At 43.5% G+C, this 20,800-nt stretch overlaps 1 protein-coding gene across 16 annotated transcripts in view; it reads left to right on the top strand.

The window, feature by feature from the left end:
- LOC133568015 (band 4.1-like protein 3) overlaps nucleotides 1–20,800 on the top strand; it is a 168,541-nt gene that overhangs the window by 54,532 nt on the left and 93,209 nt on the right. The window contains exon 2 of one of the 16 annotated variants that reach the window (XM_061919697.1): nucleotides 18,805–18,895. The exons of the other annotated variants lie outside the window; for them this stretch is intronic. The gene's annotated coding sequence lies outside the window, so the exon portion shown is untranslated. The remainder of the gene's footprint in view (nucleotides 1–18,804; nucleotides 18,896–20,800) is intronic. 16 annotated transcript variants of the gene reach the window in all.

Raw genomic sequence — 20,800 nt, 5'->3', positions numbered from 1 at the left:
TTTACAAAACTTTTGTTTTGAAGGGGTAATTGCCATTTTCCTGTTGATTTTTGCTGAAGGATGTCAATTACTAAAATGTAGGTCTAAGTGAGACCTACATAGAGGTTTTTGTTTTATGTCTCTCTGACATTCCTAGTTTTGTCTGTATTTTCTCCCTAAGAGTAGTTTTTTCTGTGTTTTATTCAAAAATTGCGCTAGAGACCACTTAGAACAGTGGTCCCCAACCACCAGGCCGTGGCCGCAGAAGAATTATTTATTATTTTTTATTTTATCACACTTAATTTTTTACTGCATGCCATTGGTAAGCGCAGGAGTGAGAAGAGGTTTTAAATTAATTAGCGCCCCAGCGGCTCTTCAAGGAAATATGGTAGTTAATTTTCTTTTTTTTGGACAACTTTGCTTAAACAGGGCAGCACGGTGGTAGAGGGGTTAGTTAGTGCGTCTGCCTCACAATACGGCTGTCCTGAGTAGTCTTGGGTTCAATCCCGGGCTATGGATCTTTCTGTTTGGAGTTTGCATGTTCTCCCCATGAATGCGTGGGTTCCTCCCACTTCCAAAGACATGCACCTGGGGATATGTTGATTAGTAACAGTAAATTGGCTCTAGTGTGTGAAGTGAATTATATTTATATAGCGCTTTTCTCTAGTGACTCAAAGCGCTTGACATAGTGAAACCCAATATCTAAGTTACATTTAAACCAGTGTGGGTGGCACTGGGAGCAGGTGGGTAAAGTGTCTTGCCCAAGGACACTACGGCAGTGATTAGGATGGCGGAAGCGGGAATCGAACCTGCAACCCTCAAGTTGCTGGCACGGCCACTCTACCAACCGAGCTATGCATCTGGCTCTCTGATAAATCTGAGCTGACGTTGCTTAACACGATAAGTAATGAATAATTCCACCTGTAATCACAGTGTTAAAAATAATGTTCAAAATGTAAATTATTCTCTTACGACTTCTTTCAAATTTCCCGAAGTGGACGTCATTGTTGCTGCAAAAGTGTGGAAATATATTTCAAAACTGCCGCGGACGATTAAACAAAGTTTTGACACACAAGATGGCGGCTGCCTCGAAGGATTATGGGTAATCGCCGCTAGCGGAAACCCATCCATTAACGGGGATGTCATCGCATTCTCAGTCCGAATCGCTCTAGCTGCTGGTGGCCATGATTGTAAACACAGTTCATATTTAAGGAGCTCCACAACCCGTGACGTCACGCGCACATCGTCTGCTACTTCCGGTACAGGCAATGCTTTTTTATTAGCGACCAAAAGTTGCAAACTTTATCGTGGATGTTCTCTACTAAATCCTTTCAGCAAAAACATGGCAATATCGCAAAATGATCAAGTATGACACATAGAATGGACCTGCTATCCCCGTTTAAATAAGAACATCTCATTTCAGTCGGCCTTTAAGCTGATACTGAGGGCAACTGTGTTGACTTAGTTTGATGCGTGCAAATGATTCAATGTCCAGGACTGTGGAAATATGTTTGGATACGACAATCTTTTATTTAAGCTATTAAAATGAAATCAGGGCAGCACTGTGGAAGAGGGGTTGGTACGTCTCCCTCACTATACGAAGGTCCTGGGTTCAATCCTGCACTGTGGAGTTTGCATGTTCTCCCCGTGACTGCGTGGGTTCCCTCCGGGTACTCCGGCTTCCTCCCACCTCCAAAAACATGCACCTGGGGATAGGTTGATTGGCAACACTAAATGGTCCCTAGTGTGTGAATGTTGTCTATCTGTGTTGGCCCTGCGATGAGGTGGCGACTTGTCCAGGGTGTACCCCGCCTTCCGCCCGATTGTTGCTGAGATAGGCACCAGCGACCCCAAAGGGAATAAGCGGTATAAAATGGATGGATGGATGTGAACCCCGAGTCAAAATAATTGCTTGGGCCTGCTATAGAACATAATGTCATTGTTAGTATGCTGACCTTGAATTGGACATTGTCACAGCAGAAGACTTGTCCATGCACGGCACGTTAGAAAAACGCTTGTGTCCTACATACAATCTCACCTGAGTGCTACCACCTGAAGCCTAGATTAAATGAGGTTACCACGGCAACCTCACCATAGCAACAGTCCTATCCCTGATGGGGACCAGTGACAACATGAACAGAGGCCAGCAATCATGTAGAGCAGTGGTTCTCAAATGGTGGTACGTGTACCCCTGGGGGTACTTGAAGGTATGCCAAGGGGTACCTGAGATTTTTTTTAAATATTCTAAAAATAGCAACAATTGAAAAATCCTTCATAAATAAATTTATTGAATAATTGGGGATAGGTTGATTGGCAACACTAAATGGTCCCTAGTGTGTGAATGTGAGTGTGAATGTTGTCTATCTGTGTTGGCCCTGCGATGAGGTGGCGACTAGTCCAGGGTGTACCCCGCCTTCTGCCTTGCTGAAATCCTATGTATTGAATGAATACAGAATCGTTATGAATCCGAAAAATATCTTTTTTTAATCGGGAATCGTGTTGAATCGAAAAAATTGATTTATAATCGAATTGCAACCCCAAGAAAATGATATTGAATCGAATCATGGGACACCCAAAGATTCGCAGCCCTATTATTTATTATTATTATTGTCTATTGTTAGCGAACTGTGGTGCTGAATTTCCCCCAGGGATCAATAAAGTAGTTTCTATTCTATTTTATTATTGTTCATGTGCCTGATGGTCGAGGGGAAAAAAAACTTCAGGTGTCGGGTAGTGTGGGTCTGGATGGACCGTAGTCTCCTGCCTGAGGGGAGAGGAGACAATAGTTTGTGTCCAGGGAGCACACACATACAAAAGCAGTCCAATTTGCAGAAGAAGATGGATGGAAGTCACAAAGTGCATTTTTTTTTTTAAGAGGCCTCAAAACAGCAGCTTGATTTGGGACTTGCTCTCCTTGGAGGTTGAGGTGGGGGCAGGGGCTTTGGTGGGGGGCGTATGTTATAGTATATCCCTAGTTCCGGGTATTTGTTCTGTTGTGTTTATGTCGTGTTACGGTGCGGATGTTCTCCCAAAATGTGTTTGTCATTCTTGTTTGGTCTGGGTTCACAGTGTGGCGCATATTTGTAACAGTGTTAAAGTTGTTTATACGGCCACTTTCAGTGTGACCTGTATGGTTGTTGACCAAGTATGCATTGCATTCACTTGTGTGTGTGAAAAGCTGGAGCTATTATATGACTGGGCCGGCATGCGAAGGCAGTGCCTTTAAGGTTTATTGGCGCTCTGTACTTCTCTCTACGTCTGTGTACACAGCGGCGTTTTAAAACGTCATAAATTGTACTTTTTTTTTTTAAACCGATACCGATAAATTTGAAACCCATATCGATAATTTCCGATATTACATTTTAAAGCATTTATCGGCCGATAATACCTGTAGGCCGATATTCTCGGACATCTTTAAAAAATTGCACTGAATTAGATTATTTGACCATGACGCGTGTAATTGGAATGGACCCTGTTGGAAAGAGGAATAACACAGGAGAGAAAAAAGTAAGTTCAAAACAAATGTGGAGGGCACTACAAATGAACTTTCTTTTGCCGCATCTTTTTGCATTTTTAATGTCACAAACGGAGCTAGCTGTGAATGCTTTTAGATATGTGAGGCCCCCACATAAGCACCCTTACTTTCCTTGTTGAGTCTCCGAAAGAGGGCGGGAAATAATGCTTGCGGCATGTACGGCAGCTGCATATCCGTGACATACAGCAGCTTTAACCTTTTCCCCTCGGCAGACATGTTCGTGCTAATCAAGTCACAGCTGATTTACTGATTACTTATAGTTAATCTCATAACATATTTTAATCCCCTCCGCTCCCTGTTTAAAAAGCCATTAGCTCTTCATCAAGTTATACAGATTTAGTGAGTAATCTGTGTCGTGGGTTTGTGTTCAAGTGTCAGTGTCTTAAAGGGGAACATTATCAGCAGACCTATGTAAGCGTCAATATATACCTTGATGGTGCGGAAAAAAGACCATATATTTTTTCAACCGAATTCCGAACTCTAAATGGGTGAATTTTGGCGAATTAAACGCCTTTCTGTTTATCGCTCTCGACGCGATGACGTCAGAACGTGACGTCACCTAGGTAATAAAGCCGCCGTTTTCATTTTCTCAAACACATTACAAACACCGGCTCTCAGCACCGTTTTTCCGACTATTTTCTGGAACCTTGGTGACATCTTGCCTCATCGGAGGGTGTAACAACACTAACAGGGAGGGATTCAAGTTGCCCAAAGATGCAAAAGCGGTAAGAAATTGGACGAAATTTGTTCATAATACGAGGGTGTGGGGAAAGCCGACGAAATGGTCAGTTGTTTGTTCCGCACACTTTACCGACGGAAGCTATGCTACTACAGAGATGGCAGGATTGTGTGGATATCCTGCGACACTTAAAGCAGATGCATTTCCAACGATAAAGTCAAAGAAATCTGCCGCCAGACCCCATTGAATGTGCCGGAGTGTCTCCACATTTTACCGGCGATGCTAAGACAGACATGGCACAGAGATGTATGGATAACCTGCAGATGCTTTTGCAACGATAAAGTCAACTAAATCACAAAGGTGAGTTTTTTGGATGTTGTTGACTTATGTGCTAATCAGACATATTTGGTCGCTGCATGACTGCCAGCTAATCGATGCTAACATGCAATTTAGGCTAGCTGTATGTACATTTGAAACTATATTTTCATCCACCGTTTCCTTCCACCCACATATAATGACAAACACTTACCATTTGACGGATTTAAGTTGATCCAGTGTCACAAGATGCGAAACTTCCGATCGTTGGTCTGCACATTTTACCGGTGATGCTAACGCAGACATGGCCGAATAGCGTCAATAGCTATTCGCTCAATAGCTTCAGTTTCTTCTTCAATTTCGTTTTCGCTATCTGCCTCCGTACTCCAACTATCCGTTTCAATACATGCGTAATCTGTTGAATCGCTTTTAGAGTTCGGAAATCGGTTAAAAAAATAGATGGTCGCTTTTCTGCAACATCAAGGTATATATTGACGCTTACATAGGTCTGCTGATAATGTTCCCCTTTAAAGCCGGGACCCATCTGTGCTCAGCAGTCAGATGGAGTCAGCCAAGGAATGTTGTACATGTTTGCACATTTGGAAATTATCCATCCATCCATCCATCATCTTCCGCTTATCCGAGGTCGGGTCGCGGGGGCAGCAGCCTAAGCAGGGAAGCCCAGACTTCCCTATCTCCAGCCACTTCGTCTAGCTCTTCCCGGGGGATCCCGAGGCGTTCCCAGGCCAGCCGGGAGACATAGTCTTTCCACCGTGTCCTGGGTCTTCCCCGTGGCCTCCTACCAGCTGGACGTGCCCTAAACACATCCCTAGGGAGGCGTTCGGGTGGCATCCTGACCAGATGCCCGAACCACCTCATCTGGCTCCTCTCGATGTGGAGGAGCAGCGGCTTTACGTTGAGCTCCTCCCGGATGGCAGAGCTTCTCACCCTATCTCTAAGGGAGAGCCCCGCCACCCGGCGGAGGAAACTCATTTCGGCCGCTTGTACCCGTGATCTTATCCTTTCGGTCATGACCCAAAGCTCATGACCATAGGTGAGGATGGGAACGTAGATCGACCGGTAAATTGAGAGCTTTGCCTTCCGGCTCAGCTCCTTCTTCACCACAACGGATCGATACAACGTCCGCATTACTGAAGACGCCGCACCGATCCGCCTGTCGATCTCACGATCCACTCTTCCCCCACTCGTGAACAAGACTCCTAGGTACTTGAACTCCTCCACTTGGGGCAGGGTCTCCTCCCCAACCCGGAGATGGCACTCCACCCTTTTCCGGGCGAGAACCATGGACTCGGACTTGGAGGTGCTGATTCTCATTCCGGTCGCTTCACACTCGGCTGCGAACCGATCCAGTGAGAGCTGAAGATCCCGGCCAGATGAAGCCATCAGGACTACATCATCTGCAAAAAGCAGAGACCTAATCCCGTGGCCACCAAACCGGAACCCCTCAACGCCTTGACTGCGCCTAGAAATTCTGTCCATAAAAGTTATGAACAGAATCGGTGACAAAGGACAGCCTTGGCGGAGTCCAACCTTCACTGGAAACGTGTCCGACTTACTGCCAGCAATGCGGACCAAGCTCTGACACTGATCATACAGGGAGCGGACTGCCACAATAAGACATTCCGATACCCCATACTCTCTGAGCACTCCCCACAGGACTTCCCGAGGGACACGGTCGAATGCCTTCTCCAAGTCCACAAAGCACATGTAGACTGGTTGGGCAAACTCCCATGCACCCTCAAGAACCCTGCCGAGAGTATAGAGCTGGTCCACAGTTCCACGACCAGGACGAAAACCACACTGTTCCTCCTGAATCCGAGGTTCGACTATCCGGCGAAGCCTCCTCTCCAGTACACCTGAATAAACCTTACCGGGAAGGCTGAGGAGTGTGATCCCACGATAGTTGGAACACACCCTCCGGTCCCCCTTCTTAAAGAGAGGGACCACCACCCCGGTCTGCCAATCCAGAGGTACCGCCCCCGATGTCCACGCGATGCTGCAGAGTCTTGTCAACCAAGACAGCCCCACAGCATCCAGAGCCTTAAGGAACTCCGGGCGGATCTCATCCACCCCCGGGGCCTTGCCGCCGAGGAGCTTTTTAACTACCTCAGCGACCTCAGCCCCAGAACTAGGAGAGTCCACTACAGATTCCCCAGGCATCGCTTCCTCAAAGAAAGACGTGTTGGTGGGATTGAGGAGGTCTTCGAAGTATTCCCTCCACCGATCCACAACATCCGCAGTCGAAGTCAGCAGAACACCATCCGCACCATACACGGTGTTGATAGTGCACTGCTTCCCCTTCCTGAGGCGCCGTATGGTGGTCCAGAATCGCTTCGAAGCCGTCCGGAAGTCGTTTTCCATGGCTTCCCCGAACTCTTCCCATGTCCGAGTTTTTGCCTCCGCGACCGCTAAAGCTGCACACCGCTTGGCCCGTCGGTACCCGTCCACTGCCTCCGGAGTCCTATGAGCCAAAAATTGGAAATTAAGCTGTGGTAAATAGGGGTGTGGAAAAAAAGGTTTTGGAATTGCGATTCTTATTACCGTTTTGAGCTAATAAAGACATTTTCAATAAACAATTTAAAAATATATATTTTTTAAAACTGTCATGCACTGGGTAGGGGTGTAACGGTACACAAAAATTTCGGTTTGGAACGTACCTCGGTTTAGAATTCACCGTTCGGTTAATTTTCGGTACAGTAAGAAAACAACGAAATATAATTTTTTCGGTTATTTATTTACTAAATTTGTAAACAATGGCTTTATCCTTTTAACATTGGGAACACTATAATAATTCTGCCCACGATAATCAACATTAAATTGCCTCAAATTGTTGCTCGGATTAAATAAAATGAAGTGAAGTGATTTGTATTTATATAGCGCTTTTCTCTAGTGACTCAAAGCGCTTTACATAGTGAAACCCAATATCTAAGTTACATTTAACCCAGTGTGGGTGGCACTGGGAGCAGGTGGGTAAAGTGTCTTGCTCAAGGACACAACGGCTGTGACTAGGATGGCGGAAGCGGGAATCGAACTTCCAACCCTCAAGTTGCTGGCACGGCCACTCTACCAACCGAGCTATGCCGCCTAAAAATGACACAACATTTCTTCTACATATAAAAAGTGCAACATTAAACAGTTTCAAGTCAACTCATCGTGCGTAGTTTATCACAGCATTTGGGAAGCCTGTATTTGATTTTAGTTATGTAAATGTTATATTTTTATAAACATGTGATAGCAGGGACCCTGCCATTCAAAGCTTTTCTGTCCGTAAAACACACACACACACCGCAGAATGAGCTAACGTCACGCTAAAAGCTAATTAGCCTTCACCTCAAGCCAGAACTGTGAGCGAGCTGAGCTGCAGTTTAAGTTTCTAGAAGGTCAACGGGCTCATAGTGATGTTAGTAGTGGTTAACTGGGAGGTGTTTATTATCATTTGGCGAGAGTACGCTGCCTTATACTCACCTGCTAAACACCTATCTGCTCGACGCTGAAGCATTTATTAAATGTGCTCTGAATACGCACTGCTGATTGGCTGTTACCGCTATATATTTAACCAATCAGATAGTTGTGTGGGTGGGACAATGCTGGCTGCTGAGACAGAGGCAGAAGAACCAAAGTAGCTTGTTAAGACTTTGGATTAGAAACTCATTCGGTACACCCTTAGACTGAACCAAAACCCCCGTACCGAAACGGTTCAATACAAATACACGTACCGTTACACCCCTATGCCTGGAATGAGTGAGCGATTTCGCTTAAGATCCCCATCTTTGGAAGGCAAATGTCAAGGTGCATTTTGGATTGTATATTTTCCCGGTTAAGGCGGAGCAATATAACAATTTCTGAGAGATATCAGTCTCGCAGCCATCCTCATGAAGACATTTGTCACTTGATTGACATACTTGATAACTGATAGTCTTGTAAGATGTCTGCTAATGTGGTGCAAGCCGGGTTTAAAGAAAGGACACAGAGGACGAGTCACTCAGTCTTTGTCAAGAACCCAAAGACCAACCGCACAGTTACAGCCTTCAAAATAAATGCGCTGCACACTACATCTTCTCTTGCTGTGCTAACATAAAAAGGGTCTCCAAAAAATGCTTACCCAAGCTAGCCAGCTACAACGTTAACCTCCATGTGTGTTCATTCTAAATAGTATGAGTAGAGGAACTAGACGAAGAAAGAAGCTAAAAATACACCACTTCCCTATGGAATGGGAGGAAGATTCCATTTGTTCCGATATGGACTTGATCGTCTAATTCAGGGGTCGGGAACCTTTTTGGCTGAGAGAGCCAAAAAGTCAAATATTTCAAAATGTATTTCTGTAAGAGCCATATAATATTTTTTTTAACACCGAACACAACTAAACGCGTGCATTTTTAAGTAAGACCAACATTTCTAGTGTATAAGAGGTCTATTATTCTTTGTAATAACATTGTTATTCTGAAGCTAACTGCGGAGGGGGCGTGGCCTGCGGGCCTGCCGCGACCTGGGGTGTGCCAGGACAGGCCTCGAAATCAGCGACAGGTGCCGAGATGGTCCACCTGGGCCTTGATATCTAATCACCTGTCGCTCTGTTATAAGCAGCAGCCAGGAGGGGAGACGGGGTTTGGGGCTGGAGCCAGAGCGCGAGCGAGAACGAAAGAGAAAAATACAATTGCTGGAAAGCAACTGAGAGACTTATTGAAAAATTAAACAATATTATAACCCTGAAACAGGCTGTCGTTTCGGTGCTTGGTGGTCTAAAGCAGTGGTCCCCAACCACCGGGCCGCAGAAGAATTTTTTATTTAAAAAAAAAAATAATAATTTTATTAAATCAACATAAAAAACACCAACCACAAAAACGTCCCGTTTTCATGACAAAGAAAAAAAAATTCTGACAAATTATTAAGCGTTGACCGGTCCGCAGATAAAAAAAGGGTGGAGACCACTGGTCTAAAGAACCTCCAGAGGGACAAGCCCCACACTAACCAATAATAAATAACTTCTTACCATTACGCAACTTCTTGAACAGGTGCGGTAGAAAATGGATGGATGGAATAAAAATGCATGAGAATGTTTTATATTTTGAACGTTATTTTTAACACTGTGATTACAAGTGGAATTATTCATTACTTATCGTGTTAAGCAATGTCAGCTCAGATTTATCCGAGAGCCAGATGCAGTCATCAAAAGAGCCACATCTGGCTCTAGAGCCATAGGTTCCCTACCCCTGTTCTAATTAGTAGCTCACCTGCTGAAAAAATGTGTGCACCACTGGTTTCTTCATTTATGAAGGAACATCGATAATCCGTAAATTACCACTCTTTGTTACTAAAAGAGATCTGATCGAGAATCTGTTTGAATCGATTCGGAATCACATTGTCATATGAGGAATTAGGATCGAATCGTAAGATGTTGTAACTTTCACATTCCACGATAATGCAAAGAAAAGCATCTTGCAAAGCTGTTAGTAAGCTACCTCTAAAGCAGGGGTGTCAAACTCAAATACAGAGTGGGCCAAAATTTAAAACTGAACAAAGCCGCGGGCCAAGGTTGAACAAATTAACCTTTTAATAGGAACCCAAACAAGGCTTATATAACTTTATTGTGACATGCAAAATCCAGTTTCAAATAATAATAATAATAATTTAAAAATATCAATGGCATATCAAATAAAATGTAAATACAAATTTAATGCCTCTTTTCTATTTGCAGCCTTCTGAGGTAAATATCAAAATATATTGTAGCATCCCGAAAGAGTTAGTGCTGCAAGGGGTTCTGGGTATTTGTTCTGTTGTGTTGTGACGTTACAGTACAGATGTTCTCCCGAAATGTGTTTATCATTCTTGTTTGGTGTGAATTCACAGTGTGGCGCATATTTGGAACAGTGTTAAAGTTGTTTATACGGCCACCCTCTGTGTGACCTGTACGGCTGTTGACCAAGTACGCTTTATGTGTGTGTAATAGCCGCATATATTATGCGAGTGGGCCTGCACGCTGTTTGTATGGAGGAAATGCGGACGTGACAACAGGTTGTAGAGAATGCTAAAGGCAGTGCCTTTAAGGCACGCCCTCAATATTGTTGTCCGGGTGAAAATCGGGAGAATGCTTGCTTGCCCTGGGAGATTTTCGGGAGGGGCACTGAACTTCGGGAGGATTGGCAAGTGTGAGAAATTGCAGTGTTACAGCCAGGAGTGCCGAAAAGGGGGGGTAAAGGAGACGGATTCTCGGGGCCCATGATTGAGGGGGGCCCAGAGAGGCCCCTAATGATGATGAAATTATGTGTTGGGGGCCCTGTAAAGATTATTTTCATGGGGCCCAAAATCCCTAGCGGCGCCCCTGGTTACAGCGGCACCGCTGCTGTGTAATAACGGCGGGCCAGCTGTAATGTTAATTTGATATTGCCTCAAGGGCCAAATTAAATTACACGGCGGGCCAGAGTTTGACACCCATGCTCTAAAGCAATGGTTCCCAAACTTTTGCAGGCTGGCGCCCCCTTGGCTCCCCAGTGAATTCCTAGCCCCCCCCCCCCCCCCCCCACAGACACATATGCTGCAATTTGAAAAGAGAAAGGTTAAACACAAATGTGTATTTCACAAATAAAACCCAATTTAGTAAACCAATTTATTTTTTAGCAGTTTTAACTGTTTCAGCAACATACAATGGTAAATAAACATTCCACCAGTAACCTTCATTGTCTCAGACTTAATATTAATGGGATGGATGTGCTTGGTGCAGGGACATAAGCTTCTCAACATCAGGCTGGAACTCACTAAGAAGAAGTCGTAGATCCCCGCGGTCAGTAATTTTCAGTCGGTTTCTTTGCTTGGAAAGAAGCAAGGCGACTGCACTGAAGCCCCGTTCTACTAAATATGATGTTGGGAAGGCAATAAAGTACATCTTGACCTTGTTCCACAGCACTTGATAGCAGTCAGAGATTTTTTTTTTGTAACCAAAAATCTTGATATGACTTTTTGAAAATTCTGAACATTACAAGCTTGAAATTACAAACCTGAGCTTTTGCTTTTGTAGTTTATGCTGTCGGATCTGACTGGGCCAGAGCGGCGTGTGGTAACCGGACCCTGATGCGTCGTCCACTGACTCGTCCTGCTGCACGTGTTGTGTACAAATCGTCAAACAAACGTTCGAACTTCTGACTTCGACTTCGGACTGCCGCCCCCCTACCGCCCCCTTCTTCCTCACCGCCCCCCCAGATCTTTCCACCCGGTACCGCCCACTTTGGGAACCACTGCTCTAAAGCATACTTGCCAGCCCTCCCAAATTTTCCGAGAGACTCCCAAATTTCAGTGCCCCTCCTGAAAATCTCCCGGGACAACCATTCTCCGTTCTCCCAAATTTACAAAGAAGAAGAATTTTTACATTTTCTAACTAAACAAATGAATATCCCGGTTCCCTCTGTTTTCCAGACAGGCCACTAAAAAGCACTTTGGGGATCTGGATCTAAATTCAAATGTCCAGACCCAGCAAGATGGTTTCCTGTTACAGAAGCTGGGATTGTGCACAGCAGCTGGCCGTCCCTGCCGGCCACGCGGGGAGAGGCGCTTCGTATACGCTCGGCATGCACAGACTTCACTGATATGTCGGAAAAAACGCCAGCGACATAACCTCCGCAAGCCTCCGAGGCTTGTGAGTGTTGGGGGGGAAGGGGTGACCGGGACAGGCCCAGCTGTGTCGTACGTCAGCTAATTGTACTCAGCACAGATGGCCGCTCCTAATCCTCTGCATCCATGAGTGTGTGCGGACGTGCGCGAGCCAGTTTCGAACAGAGTGTGTGTGTCCGTCTCAAATGGACCTTTAAAAATGAGATTGTGTCCATCTTGCCTGCAGCAGGACGCTTGGTGTCACTCATCAATTACGTTTTGTGCATCCATACCCCGAGAAACTTGTAGTCTTGTTAGTGATGTGAGGACTGTGATCCGCTTTGTGGGAATTATTTTGACAATTTAAGAAGTGTAATTGTTCTCCAGAGGACGGTTGTGCGTCCCAAAGTCCACCAGCCTTGGCGTCGCTATAGACAGCCATTTTAAACTAGACAAGTCAATGGCGTTTTAAAATCTTGTTTTTGGGGGTTGCCCACTTCTGAGGTCCTCTCCAAGGTTTCTCATACTCAGCATTGTCACTGGCGTCCCACTGGATGTGAATTCTCCCTGCCCACTGGGTGTGAGTTTTCCTTCCCCTTTTGTGGGTTCTTCTGAGGATGTCGTAGTCGTAATGGTTTGTGCAGTCCTTTGAGACATTTGTGATTTAGGGCTATATAAATAGACAAGAATTTCTAGGCGCAGTCAAGGCGTTGAAGGGTTCCGGTTTGGTGACCGCAGGATTAGGTCTCTGCTTTTTGCAGATGTGGTCCTGATGGCTTCATCTGACCGGGATCTTCAGCTCTCACTGGATCGGTTCGCAGCCGAGTGTGAAGCGACCGGAATGAGAATCAGCACCTCCAAGTCCGAGTCCATGGTTCTCACCCGGAAAAGGGTGGAATGCCATCTCCGGGTTGGGGAGGAGACCCTGCCCCAAGTGGAGGAGTTCAAGTACCTAGGAGTCTTGTTCACGAGTGGTGGAAGAGTGGATGGTGAGATTGACAGGCGGATCGGTGCGACGTCTTCAGTAATGCGGACGTTGTATCGATCCGTTGTGGTGAAGAAGGAGCTGAGCCGGAAGGCAAAGCTCTCAATTTACCGGTCGATCTACGTTCCCATCCTCACCTATGGTCATGAGCCTTGGGTCATGACCGAAAGGATAAGATCACGGGTACAAGCGGCCCAAATGAGTTTGGGTCTCTCCCTTAGAGATAGGGTGAGAAGCTCTGCCATCCGGGAGGAACTCAAAGTAAAGCCGCTGCTCCTCCACATGGAGAGGAGCCAGATGAGGTGGTTCGGGCATCTGGTCAGGATGCCACCCGAACGCCTACCTAGGGAGGTGTTTAGGGCACGTCCAACCGGTAGGAGGCCACGGGGAAGACCCAGGACACGTTGGGAAGACTATTTCTCCCGGCTGGCCTGGGAACGCCTCGGGATCCCCCGGGAAGAGCTAAACGAAGTGGCTGGGGTGAGGGAAGTCTGGGTTTCCCTGCTTAGGCTGTTGCCCCCGTGACCCGACCTCGGATAAGCGGAAGAAGATGGATGGATGGATAAATAAACATTGATTGATTGATATTAAAAAACATGACCGAGAGGAGGGCGAGAAACACTTTTTATTTCAACACTCTCGCGCCGTACCTGCTGTCAAAACCCTAAAGACAGACTGCACAGCTGCTGTCTTCACAATAAAAGCCCTGCTTCTTCCTGCCTGCGCTAACAAAATAAGAGTCTCAGAAAGCTAGCGTGCACAAGTTAGCAAGCTAGAGAGTTGGCCGTCAATGTATTCCTTGCAAAATGTACAAAAACTAGTATGGAAGCTGGACAAATAAGACGGCAAAAACTAACCACTTTCATGTGGTATTGGACAAAGAGGAGGACTTTTTTCTCCTCCATTCGAAAACGTGGACGTTATCAGCACTACTGTCTGATTCCAAACAATGCAAGTCATCAGAATCAGGTAATACACCAACTTATATTCTTGTCTTCATGAAACAAAATACATCTATATGTGTTAAACATGCTTGTATTATCATTAAACACATTTAATGTGTTAACAAATAATTAAATATAAATTATATATAACTGTCTATGCGACACCAAGGCTTGGTTAGCCCAGATTTTTTTAATAATGAATGAGGGAAAAATGGAAATTTTAGTTTTTGGTCCGGCCCTCACTGACTTGGGACCATTGCAAAATGATGTGCGTCCCAAAGTCCACCAGCCTTGGCGTCACTATAGACAGCCATTTTTAAACTAGACAAACAAGTCAATGGCGTTTTAAAATCATGTTTTTATCACCTTCGTCTTTTAGTAAAGGTTAAACCGTTTTTATCTTTTAACCTTTTTGAACAAGTCGTGCATGCTTTTATTTCAAGTGGCCTGGACTACTGCAATGCACTTTATGCTGGCATTAGCCAAAAAGCTCTCTCCCGGTTGCAGTTAGTCCAGAACGCAGCAGCAGGACTCTTAACAGGGGCCAGGAAACGCCAGCATATAACCCCAATTCTTCAGAGTTTGCACTGGCTCCCTGTTCATTTTAGAATTGATTTTAAAACATTGCTGTTTGTTTTTAAATCTTTACATGGACTGGCACATCAATATATCTCGGACCTCATCCAAATTTACATTCCTGCGCGCGCTCTGAGGTCCGAGAGCCAGTTCCAGCTCGTGGTGCCCAAGACCAGGCGGTATAGCTCAGTTGGTAGAGTGGCCGTGCCAGCAATTTGAGGGTTGAAGGTTCGATTCCCGCTTCCGCCATCCTAGTCACTGCTGTTGTGTCCTTGGGCAAGACACTTTACCCACCTGCCCCCAGTGCCACCCACACTAGTTTAAATGTAACTAAGATATTGGGTGTCACTATGTAAAGCGTTTTGAGGCACTAGAGAAAAGCGCTATATAAATACAATTCACTTCACCAGACTTAAGACCAGGAGAGACAGGGCCTTCTCTGTGGTCGGCCCTAAGCTCTGGAACACTCTGCTCCTCCATGTTCAAACTGCTTCCACAGTGGAGTGTTTCAAGTCTCGTCTTAAGACCCGCTTTTATTCTTTGGCTTTTAACACTACGTGAGTTGTGTGGTCCTCTGTGTTTTTTATACACTTTGATTTCTATTTTACTGTTTTAATTGATTTTACCCTTTCAAATAGTTTTTAATCCTATTTGTTTCTATATTGTTTTTTTTATATTGGTTTTATATTTATTTATTTTTTGTTTTTATTCAGTCATTGGTGGAGCATAATATTGTTTTTGTAATATTGTTTTTAACATGGCTGTGCAGCACTTTGGAAATGTTATTGTTGTTTAAATGTGCTATATAAATGAAGTGGATTGGATTGGATTGGTTGCATTAAACGTGGAGACACATTTTAAGCAACGACTCTGCCTATCTACCTCAGAGATTAATTATAATGTTTTAAAAAAAAAAGACTTGTTCTGAATTAGGGGTGCCCACACTTTTTCTGCAGGCGAGCTACTTTTCAATTGACCAACTCGAGGGGATCTACCTCATTTATATATATCATTTATATTTATTTATTTATGAAAGAGACATTTTTGTAAACAAGTTAAATGTGTTTAATGATAATACAAGCATGTGTAACACATATAGATGTCTTTCTTTCACGAAGACAAGAATATAAATTGGTGTATTACCTGATTCTGATGACTTGCATTGTTTGGAATCAGACAGTAATGATGATAACGCCCACATTTTCAAATGGAGGAGAAAAAAAGTTGTCCTTTCTGTACAATACCACATGAAAGTGGTTGGTTTTTGGCATCTCATTCATCCAGCTTCCATACACTTTACAAGAAAAACATTGGCGGCAAATTCCGTAGCTTGCTTGATTGACATTCACGGCACCCGAGGGTCTTGTGAGATGACGCTGGCTGCTGCCAGTTCATTATTATGAAAAAATGACAGCGAGGAAGGCGAGAAACACTTTTTATTTCAACAGACTTTCGCGCCGTCCCTTCCGTCAAAACTCTAAAGGCCGACTGCACATTTCCTATCTTCACAATAAAAGCCCTGCTTCATGCTGCCTGCGCTAACTAAATACAGAGTCGGCCTTTAGAGTTTTGACGGAAGGTACGGCGCGAGAGTCTGTTGAAATAAAAAGTGTTTCTCGCCTTCCTCTCGGTCATATTTTCATAATAATGATCTTGCAGCAGCCAGCGTCATCTCACAAGACCCTCCGGTACCGTGAATGTCATTTAAGTGACGTCTTGGTGAAGATTGATGATCACTCATTTTTAGGTCTATTTTTTTTAAAAGCCTGGCTGGAGATCGACTGACACACCCCCCGCGGTCGACTGGTAGCTCGCGATCGACGTAATGGGCACCCCTGATCTATATAATGATTTTTTACATCCGGGAAATAAAAGCCTATCTCAATTAACGTCTGCTTCGAGGAATGTGAAAGATTAATATCACAGTTATCACCAAAATTATGACCGTTGACATTACCATTGTGTTATTGTTGAATGTGCTCAAAAGTATTTATACACACGTGTGTGTGTGTGTGTGTGTGTGTGTGTGTGTGTGTGTGTGTGTGTGTGTGTGTGTGTGTGTGTGTGTGTGTGTGTGTGTGTGTGTGCGCCAATTGTGAGAAAACCCACTATTTTGCATGTTTTGCATCTGCTAGTGTTTTAGTATTCCATCTGTTTTAATGGCGAAGCTTTTATTGTTTTAAATGTTTTTTTTTACTGTAGCACTAGGGCTGGGCGATACGGCCTTTTTCTAATATCTCGATATTTTTAGGCCATGTCACGATACATGATATATATCGATATTTTGCCTTCGCTTTGAATGAACACTTGATGCATATAATCACAGCAGTATGATGATTCTATGTGTCTACATTCAAACATTCTTCTTCATACTGCATTAATATATGCTACTTTTAAACTTTCATGCAGAGAGGGAAATCCCAACTAAGTCAATTTAGCAAAACTGTATTTATTAAACAGTAATTAAGCAGTGGCACAAACATTCATGTCATTTCCAAACAAAAAGTGCAAGATTGTCAGAGACATTTTAAATCAAGCTAAGAGTGCTATATCGCTATATCGATTTTTTTCGATTCACCGCGATTCTCGATTCAAGAATATATTTTTCCGATTCAAAAGGATTCTGTATTCATTCAATACATAAGATTTCAGCAGGGTCTACCCCAGTCTGCTGACATGCTAGCAGAGTAGTAGATTTTTAAATAAAAGCTTTTATAATTGTAAAGGACAATATTTTATCAACTGATTGCAATAATGTCAATTTGTTTTAACTATTAAACGAACCAAAAATATGACTTATTTTATCTTTGTGAAAACATTGGACACAGTGTGTTGTCAAGCTTATGAGATGCCATGCAAGTGTAAGCCACTGTGACACTATTTTATTATTTTTATAAATGTCTAATGATAATGTCAATGAGGGATTTTTAATCACTGCTATGCTGAAATGATAACTAATATTGATACTGTTGTTGATAATATTCATTTTTGTTTCACTACTTTTGGTTTGTTCTGTGTGGTTTGTGTCTCCTCTCAATTGCTCTGTTTATTGCAGTTCTGAGTGTTGCTGGCTCAGCTTTGCTTTTGGAATTGGATTGCATTGTTATGGTATTGCTGTGTATTGTTTTGTTGGATTGATTAAAAAATTAAAAAAAAAATCGATTTTTAAAAGAAATGTCTGAATCGCACAACGTATTCGATTCGATTCAATTCTTTCCCACACTCTAGGGCGGTTTAGCTCGGTTGGTAGAGCAGCCGTGCCAGCAACTTGAGGGTTGCAGGTTCGATTCCCGCTTCCGCCATCCTAGTCACTGCCGTTGTGTCCTTGGGCAAGACACTTTACCCACCTGCTCCCAGTGCCACCCACACTGGTTTGAATGTAACTTAGATATTGGGTTTCACTATGTAAAGCGCTTTGAGTCACTAGAGAAAAAGTGCTATATAAATATAATTCACTTCACTTCCTAGTACACAACATTCTCTAGGTGATTTGTAAATCGGCTTAATCCACTTTGCACAAGCACAGTAATTGAATAGCAAGTCTCAACCGTCAAAGTTTTGGAAATGCCAGAAATTTGTCTGCCAAATTCCTCTTGGCAAGACTTTGACTCAAGTCTTGCGTTGTAGCTTCAGATAGCAAGTTGTTAAATGAATTGCGGCCCCGCTCTACTTCGCTCCTGTAGTAAATTCCGTCCCAGGAATTACTTAACCTCATATCTTTTATTAGATCAATCAAACTAGTAAACATGACATACACAATTCCTAATTTGATGATCCTATTTGTTGTAATATTGTTTTAGTGCAGCAGTCCACAAAAAAGGCATTTCACTAATGTGCCTTGTTAAAGCTTTGGACTCCAGCGACTTTCGTTATTGAATTGGATCGCCTCCTTCTCTTTATACCATCAGAATTCCGTGAGTCGTGAATGCAGCCTTTTTTATGCATAATGCATGTGGCACAAGGCTGCTGTGTGCTGTTTTCGCTCTGTGAGGAGCGCCTGTCACCACTGACTGAACGTATTCTTACTCTCTTTCTATGGCGTTATCACGCCTCTTTTCCATCCTCATAGTTTCTGTTTTTCCTGTTTGGGGGGAGAAAAGAGTGCAATGCAAAGGTTTTATAGCTACAATGCCATCATGTCAGCTGACTATTTATCTGCTTCTTTATTGCCACACATGACATCATAAAGATGCAGAAAGAAGGAAAGTTGCAGGAGAATTCTCATTGGTTTTGGTACCTTGACATCATCCCTTCTCTTGCCATGGTGTCACAAAGCAGAGGTGGGTAGTAACGCGCTACATTTACATCTACTTGAGTAACTTTTGGGATAAATTGTACTTGTAAGAGTAGTTTTTATGCAACATACTTTTACTTTTACTTGAGTATATTTATGGAGAAGAAACGCTACTTTTACTCCGCTCCATTTATCTACATTCAGCACGTTACTCGCTACTTTTTTTTAATCGATCTATTAATGTTTGTTTTGGTTTTTCAAAGTAGGAACTACACATGCCTGCGTTTCACCAATCACATGCAGTCACTGGTGACGTTGGACCAATCAAACAGAGCCAGGCGGTCACATGACCGTCACACGTAAAACCCGTTTTAAGCATGTTGAAAAACTTATTGGGGTGTTACCATTCAGTGGTCAATTGTACGGAATATGTACTGTACTGTGCAATCTAATAATAAAAGTTTTAATCAATCAATCAAAATTGTAAAGGAAAAAAGACACTTTTTATTTTCAACCGTACTTCCCGTCAAAAGCCTAAAGACTGATCGTACAGTTCCTGTCTTCACAATAAAAGCACCACTCCATCGCGCCTGCGCTAACAAAATAAGAGTCTCCGAAAGCCAGCGCAAACAAGCTAGCAAACTTCGGAGTTTGCCGCCAATGTATTTATTGTAAAGTGTATAAAAACGAATATGGAAGCTGGACAAATAAGATGCCAAAAACCAACGACTTTCATGTGGTATTAGACAGGAAGGAAGAACTTTTTTTCTCCTCCATTTGAAAATGTGGACGTCTGATTCCAATCAATGCAAGTCATCAGAATCAGGTAATACACCAACTTATATTCTTGTCTTCATGAACGATAGGAATCTATTAGTTAAACATGCATGTATATTCATTAAAACACCTTTAACATGTCAACAAAAAAGGCACAAAATATAAATTATATATCCATCCATCATCTTCCGCTTATCCGAGGTCGGGTCGCGGGGGCAACAGCCTAAGCAGGGAAACCCAGACTTCCCTCTCCCCAGCCACTTCGTCTAGCTCTTCCCGGGGGATCCCGAGGCGTTCCCGGGCCAGCCGGGAGACATAGTCTTCCCAACGTGTCCTGGGTCTTCCCCGTGGCCTCCTACCGGTTGGACGTGCCCTAAACACCTCCCTAGGGAGGCGTTCGGGTGGCATCCTGACCAGATGCCCGAACCACCTCATCTGGCTCCTCTCGATGTGGAGGAGCAGCGGCTTTACTTTGAGTTCCTCCCGGATGGCAGAGCTTCTCACCCTATCTCTAAGGGAGAGCCCCGCCACACGGCGGAGGAAACTCATTTCGGCCGCTTGTACCCGTGATCTTATCCTTTCCGAAAGGATAAATTATATACTGTATATATAAATGTATGTATGTATGTATATAAATATACATTAATATATATATATATGATATGTGTGTGTATGTATATGTATAAATGAGGTTGATCACCTCGACTTGGTCATTTATTAAGTAATTGATTAACGTTGAAAAACTTATTGGGGTGTTACCATTTAGTGGTCAATTGTACAGAATATGTACTGTACTGTGCAATCTACTAATAAAAGTATCAATCAATCAATCAATGCCTACTGAGCCTATGGTGCTGTTAAGTTATTGTGGCCCAATTTGCCTTATTTTTTTTATTTTAATGTATTATTATTTAATATATAATATTGTTTTAGTTGCTTAAGAGATATTCCTGGCTCTGAATTTGCTCGTTTTGTGCATTTTTTGTTGCCGTAATCAGGTTACTCACCAGTTACTCAGTACTTGAGTAGTTTTTTCACAACATACTTTTTACTTTTACTCAAGTAAATATTTGGGTGACTACTCCTTACTTTTACTTGAGTAATAAATGTCTAAAGTAACTGTACTCTTACTTGAGTACAATTTCTGGCTACTCTACCCACCTCTGTCACAAAG

This window comes from Nerophis ophidion, linkage group LG14 (genome assembly GCF_033978795.1).
Source record: "Nerophis ophidion isolate RoL-2023_Sa linkage group LG14, RoL_Noph_v1.0, whole genome shotgun sequence".
In the NCBI taxonomy this organism is placed as follows: domain Eukaryota; kingdom Metazoa; phylum Chordata; class Actinopteri; order Syngnathiformes; family Syngnathidae; genus Nerophis; species Nerophis ophidion.
The sequence above is the reverse complement of the archived record's forward strand: the minus strand, read 5'-3'. Positions and strand labels throughout refer to the sequence as shown.